Consider the following 7,662-nt stretch of genomic DNA (forward strand, 5'->3'; position numbering starts at 1 on the left):
GGGTGCGGGTGCGGGTGCGGGTGCGGGTGCGGGTGCGTGTGCGGGTACGGGTGTGTGCGCGCGTGCGCGTGTGTGCGAGTGTGCACACACCCGCACACACGCGCACACACACGCGCACACCCGCACACACCCGTACCCGCACACGCACCCGCACTCGCGCACGCACACATGCACACACACGCACACAAAACACTCTTTCTTCCCCCTTTTCCCTCTCCCCATCAAATCTTTCACCAGTACATTTTATGATATAGCATATATCTCATCCGAATTTCTGTAAATACACCACGTTTATGCTCAATTTTCAAGGTGTTCCCCAACCACCACGAACTTTTTATTAGCTTTATCGTATTCAGGAGATCAAGATCTACAAAAAACACTATTTCTTTCACTTACACCTTTTTGGGCAAAATTCGTCCCTTTTTTAACATCCTCCTTTTTTGCACTTATTTAACTTACCAAAATATATTTAAATCAGTTCTGCGACCGCATTTTGATGTTATACTTTTTCTCTTTCTTTGATGTTATACTTTTGCTCTTTCTTTAAATGTTTATTTCAATTTTCACAGATTTTCCGCTATTTTTCTCGATTATCTAAAAATCTAGACGTGATGGAGCAAAACGGTTTACGAATTCGGATTCAGTGATCCAAAATCTGTAAGAAACACCTACTCTGATTCCAGTTGCTTTTCAAAAAAAATTTTTTGTGGTCCTGTGTTATTCGCTGAGTAATTACAGTTTAAAAATAGACAAAAATTTAGTGAAAAAAATAATCCCCCAATTTTTTTGAGTAGTGTATATAAATACAAATATATGCAGTAAGTGCCAAAAATTCCGGAACGGTAAATTATCTCAGAAAGTATTGGTTTATGTAAAAACATGTTTCAGATAAAAGTTGGACAGTTCAAAGGAGGCTAATAGATGATTTTATTAAATTTTAAATCCAGGGTCTGTGTTAGGTCTAATAGGGTTTAAGTTAAATTTTTAAAACAAAAATCACCATTTTTTAAATGTTATAATAAGTTATAAAATGTGTTAATAAAGTGTAAGAATGAGATAAACAAATTATAAAACTATAAAATTTTTAAAAGAAAATAGACGAATTATAGATACATTAAAGGTTATTGTTATATGATCCAAAAAAAAAGAAAAAAGAACAGGAGATTTCGATTCCTACAGTGTTTGTACTATGGCATAAATCCCGTACGTTAAAAATGCCATATATCCTAAACAGGTGGAATATACAAGATATCAAGCTAAACAAAGAATACAACAGGTATGCACTTGTATTTTGCTATATTCCATCCTATCCCTTTATACTTATGTATTGTGAAATACCATTAAACCTTTTACACTCTTTACAGTAATCATTTTACGTAGGTCATAATATATGATCTCGCTACTTACTACATTGAAAAATCGATTCAACTTACGACCGTTTCGTTAATATTAACAGTAAAGAACTGAAATTACAACACAATAATAACATGGCATAAAGGCACCTTCACAGAATAATTGCGAGCAAATACCTTTATTCCTTGTATTTTTTCTGACTTCTGTGGTGTAAATCCCCACGCGGCGTAAATACCAGAGTTACCCTATGTGTATTATAATTGCAAAATAATTTTATTACTTACTCTTTTTTTTTGTTAAGAATCCTGTAGTTGACGGTTTTTCCTTTGAGTCGATTTTTTCTTTACATTTATCATATTTTGATCATTTTCCTGACTATCATCATCTAAATAACTAATATCCGGCGGCGTATCAGGTTCATTAACATCTTCATTTTCATCTACATCTATATCAACAGAAATGTATGAATCTGTGATCAGTATTCATAGAGTACGTTTACACGGCGACTTATAATTCGATTTAATAACTACCGAATACTACACAATTCAAAATTTGTCTTTTTTTGAGCAAAATGATTTTTTAAATATAAATCTATTTTGAGACTCTTAACATTTGAATTAATCTCTTTTATATATTTATATACATATATTAAAAGAGATTAATTCAAGTGTTTAGAGTAAACATTTGAATTGTCTAAATATTTGAATTGTCTAAACATTTGAATTAATCTTTTTAATATATGTATATAAATATATACAAGTATCATACAAGTATGAATAAAAAATTCAAATTTTATTTATGAAAGAATAAGATACCTTGTTGAAATTCTTGAACGGTTCTTCTGGATACAATTTCCTTATTAATTTTGTTATTGCAAGTTTCTGTGGTCGTTTCTTCAATATCTGAAGGTTCAGAATTAGAATCATTGCTATCACTTTCATTCATATCAGCTCCTTGTGCTGCTTCCAGATATTGAGATATTTCCAAGATTTCTTTTTCTATAACGGGTTGTCTGTAGTGAGATAAATGAATTTTATCAGCATGGCCCATAAATTTGCAAGCGTTGAAATTTCATTTTCAGATAGATTATAATGAACACATATTGTTGCTATATGTTTTCGTAATTCAGTTGCACGAATAGTCTCTGGATTTTCTGCGCCACTGTCTACTGCAAATTGCCGTAATAAATCACACGCTAAAAGATATCTGTGTTTATCTTTTGTGAGCGAAGGAAGACCAAATAAATATGGATTCTTTGAAGAAACTTTTGCAGCCTTTCTATGCTTTAAAATCATTTCGATACAGTCTCTTAATTCTCCTGTTAGTAAGACTGGTACCGTTCGTCCAAGTTTACCTCTTAAGGTAAATCGTACATATTTTTTTGCAATTTCTTTGGCACGTGGTGAACGCGCTTTATACATATCGTGTGTTGATTATTAATTCCTTGATAAACTTTGTAATCCTCGATTAAACACCTTTGTATTTCTCCAGCTCTACGACGATTAAACACCTGTACTGAAGTCAATGTTGCTTTCAAGGAATTATAAGCTGTTTCACGTTCTTGTTTTAGAAAGTTATGGAGCTTAATGATATCTGCTTTAGAGGGTAATGTAATTTTCTTGCGTCTTATATTTCTACTCATTGTTTCCGATATTGTTTTTGATACACGTGTTGCAAAATCTTCAGTAAATACTTTCAAAAAATCTTCGGTACGTAATTTCCTTTCCTCGTCTTCTTTTCTAATGCATCGATTAATCAAAAGTCTACCCACTTCTTTTATCAGACCTCCAAGTGCAAAAGCCAATGAAGAGTTTTGTAAAATTTTGCACATAAAGATAAGCCAGCTAGGGTATTGATTGCTTCAATGCAAGTATTACTATATCGGGGGAAGTAAATAGAAGCAAAATCCGAAATATCAGAATTTTTATATTTTAACGTTTGAAGTAGGCGACCCATCCTTCTCATTTTTTGTCTAATTAACGCATCATTGTGTTCAGATGTTTTATATTTTTTGCATTGTTGATTACCAAATGCGATTATTAACTCATCATAACGTATGAGTCTTACTATATCATCTTCTCTTAAAAGTGTAACTCGTAATCTTAGAGCACTGCTTGCCTCATTATGTATACGCCCTATTATTTGCCTTCCTAACACCGATATTGATCTATTATCTTTACTTTTAACCACCTTTGTAATGCATCTCTGATAGTGATGTCTGCTTGTAAGTTTCAGAACAAAAGCTTTACATTTTGGACATACAACATAATCAGAAGGTAACCTGTTGTGTTCTTTCTTTGAACGTCTTTCTACTAGTAATTCACCATTATTTCGTGCACAATCGACATTAAAATAGAAATCTCCACGTCTACGTATCGTTTCTATGATCTTTCTTTGTTCTGTATTTCCTTTTGGCATATGTTTAAATTTTTGTACTTCTAATTCATTGGCATGCACTCTTTCAAGATGACGAGCTATTTTGCTCTGAAACGTATTGCAATACATACAGAAATGCTTCTTGTTTCCTGCACCAACTGATGTAACAAACATTTCAGCATCATCCCGAGCACATTTACCAGATACGTTTAGTGACATTGAAATGTCTAATCCACTAGAAGTATTTGCTGAACTATTAGTTCCTTTAGCAAGAGATGTGGTTGTCTGATCCATCACAGGTTGAACGAAACTTTCATCAGATGAAGTATTCGTTGGTACGTAAGACGGATCATCATCATGAATACTTTCTAAAGTGTTGTCTTGCACATTTTATTATTATTCAGACATGCTAAGGAGAGAAAAAAATAGATATTAGATATTACAAAGTTGTAGATTTAATGCTATTATACAAGGTGTTTTATTTCGTGCCAATTATCTTCACCAATTATCTTACAAAGTATTGGTATATTGAAAAAATTTTTCAGATAAAAGTTGTAGGGTTCAGAAAGGACCAATAAACGATCTTATTAGATTTCGGATCTGGGGCCCGTGTTGGGCCCAGTAGGGCCCAAGTTAAATTTTTCAAGTGGAAATCCTTATTTATTATTGTATCATCATTTTCTACAAATTAATTTGAACAACTTTTGTCTAAAACATTTTTTTTATTTGCCTAATATTTTTTTAGATAGGGGAGACCGAGGCTAACTCGACACTATTTTTTCAAAGACAGTTTTTAATATTTAATTAAAATTTTTAGGCAAATTCAATGGTATATATTTAAAGAGTGTTCCTTCAGGTACAAAATTGATTCAGAAAGTTTTGCTGTACGTCGCTTTGTTTTGCCGCCAGGAAAGGAAAAGTGACGCGAAGACAAATTTTTGAATTGAAAAATGCCGGGGCAAACTCGACACCCCGCCAGGGCAAACTCAACACTTTGTCTGATCGACACAATTTGATCTGGAACTTATTTTTTACTGTCTGAAAATGAAAATATATTGTTTATTGTGTATTTAAAAAGTACAAAAATTCGGAATAAAGTAGCTAGAACAATTATTTGAAATAATGAGGACAAAAATTGTTGAACTTTCAATTATCTTCATCTAAACTCATGTCTGAAAAACAATTAATGCAGGTAAACTCGCGATCGGACGTGCGCATACATTTGTCATGAGCCATACGGCTGCATGACAAGCATTGTTTGTTACTGGGAGCCGACAAAACGGCGTGGTGTTGACTTTGCCCCGGACGTCGTTTTTCACTTTTGTCACTTCAAAAACATGAAAATTTTGAAAATATCCAAAAACGATTATCGGATTCATATAGAGCATCAAATTTTCCATGAAAATCACTTACATATAGGTTTGCAAGAGTAAAGCTCGATAAAAGTGTAGAAATTTTCGAGAGATCAGAAAAATTACTTTTCACCATCAAAAACGCTTATGTCGCGCTAAAAATTACACCATAACTCAGAATGTCATCAAATCCCGTTGATAATACTGGCACATAAAGACGCATTTACAGTACGAAAGGCAAGTTCCTACGATAGATTTAAATTAGCAAAAAGTCTAGTGTCAAGTTTGCCCCGATGTCGAGTTAGCCCCGGTCTCCCCTATTCAAGGAAAACTTGGTAACTTTTTCAATATTTAGCTCACAATATCTCGATAATTGTTTGTTGGCTTTGTTGCAGGGAAAAGTGGTCCAGGACTTTTGACTTAATTAGGTCTCAAGAATATGCTGTTGCGATAGTACTCTTACTTTTTTAAATACCTATGTAGACATTTTTGGAGTTTTTATGTATACAAATATATTTAAAAAAAATTGGGATACTATTGCAACAGCATATTCTTGAGACCAAATCAAGTTAAAAGTCTTTTGGATCACTTTTCTCTCCAACAAACAATTATTGAGATATCATGAGCTAAATATTGAAAAAGTTACCAAGTTTTCCTTGAATATCTCAAAAAGTATTAGGTAAATAAAAAATGTTTCAGACAAAAGTGTTCAAATAAATTAGTAAAAAAAGATAATACAATAAAAAATAAGTTTCACTTTAAAAATTTAACTTGGGCCCTACTTGGCCCAACATAAGCTCCGGACCCAAATCTAATAACATCGTTTATTGGCCCTCTCTGAACCCTCCAACTTTTATCTGAAACATTTTTCCAATAAACCATTCTGTCTGAGATAATTAGCACACGAAATAAAACTCACCCTGTATCAGAAAATATATATGATTAGTTTTATGAGTTTTATCCATATAATTAAGAAAATACTGGACCCTGATATAACTGATTTTGTAGTTTACTGTTTATTTTTTATTAGTTGCATATAATAGCAATGGTTTTACAGTGTAAAAGTTTAAATGCTAATAAATAGAGAACCTTGCCTAAAGTTATATAAAACTCAGCAAAAGAGTTTCATGTAACATTAAGCAGTTTTCCATTTATTAGCATTTGTACTTTTATATTGTAAAAGCATTTGCTATTTTATGCAACCAATAAAAGAGTAAACTTCGAAAGCAGTTATATCGGAGCCCAGCATCGCTTTAATTCCAAGATATTTACTGTGACTGTCTTTATTTGATAACGTCAGAAGCTAGAAATCGCATCCTCAAAAATTTTTGCGGTATACATTGAAATAAAAAGATATATCTATAAAACGATACTTGCAATCAATTCAGCAAAGTGAAATGCTCCGAACACTTTTTTTTGATGTGTTTGGAGGATTTTAAAAATTCACTGAATCGATCAAAAGTATTGTTTTATGGATACTTCTTTTTATTTTATTGTAATATATACAGCATTTTGACATGCAATTTCTCGCTTTTGACGTCATCAAACAAGAACAGTTGCAACGAATACTCAGAAGCCTCAATTAATAATTAAATACATAAGCATGTCAATTACATTAAAAGAAGGTGATTTATGAATAAGTTATTTTTTTATATCAAAGCAACAAAGTAAATATGGCAAATATTGAATAAATACTGCAAAATCACATCTTCTCCAAACAGCTAAACCTGCGCAGACAGATTCTGAACAGTTTGTTATAAATTTTTTATGCCAAAAAGGCAACTTTCACAGAATCTGTTCTATCTGATAATATTCCAAAACTGTCGCTAGAAATCTGACAGAGCCTGCTGACATTCTATATCAATAGATTGTATTTTGTTGTGGGACTCTGATCGAATTTGCTGCTAATCTACTAGTATACTGCTAACATTTTGTTTACTATATCTACAATTCTTTGTTATTGTATAATTTATAATTTGCATGTGAGTCATGACCGCTTTGATAAAAAATCAGAAAAAATGTAACTGTCAATATACAGTCAAGCTGGATCTTTTATGTCAAATAATATTTTCTTGTGTAAATTTATGTGCATTATTCTTTGCTTCGTAAAACTACGCGCCATTACTTTTGGATTTGAAACTTAGCTTAAAATCGAAACTAGAATAATATTGTACTATAGTCAAATTTAATTAATAATTAATTTAATTTAATACAAAGACATATATCCCTTCCCCCAACCATCTGAAAATCAAAGAATATGTTGCGAAAAATATTACCTTAGCCAGGATTCGATTGCTTTTTGATAACAATCAGAGCAAATGTAACTGTTATGTTACATTTATAATGGTTTATCAAAAAGCAGTCATGACTCATTTAATTTAACTTATATATACGTTTGCCTTACAAGTTCTTCTTAATACTTACAGATAGTTGCGATAAATATCACCACATGTCTCACAATCAGTCGAATTGGTTAAGACATTCATCCCAGATACTTGGGAGATCCCAGGTTCGATTCCTGGCTGAGATGATATTTTTCGCAACATATTTTTTGATTTTCGAGGGGTTGGGGGAAAGGAAA

The 7,662-nt window shown here is 32.4% G+C and overlaps 1 pseudogene; it reads right to left on the minus strand.

Moving 5' to 3' along the window:
- Positions 1-1,649: 1,649 nt before the first annotated feature.
- On the minus strand, positions 1,650-2,774 carry LOC139785307 (uncharacterized; annotated as a pseudogene).
- Positions 2,775-7,662: the final 4,888 nt, after the last annotated feature.

Source organism: Temnothorax nylanderi, unplaced genomic scaffold (assembly GCF_030848795.1).
Source record: "Temnothorax nylanderi isolate EJ_2023f unplaced genomic scaffold, tnyl_v1.0 TNYL_tig0775_pilon, whole genome shotgun sequence".
NCBI lineage: Eukaryota > Metazoa > Arthropoda > Insecta > Hymenoptera > Formicidae > Temnothorax > Temnothorax nylanderi.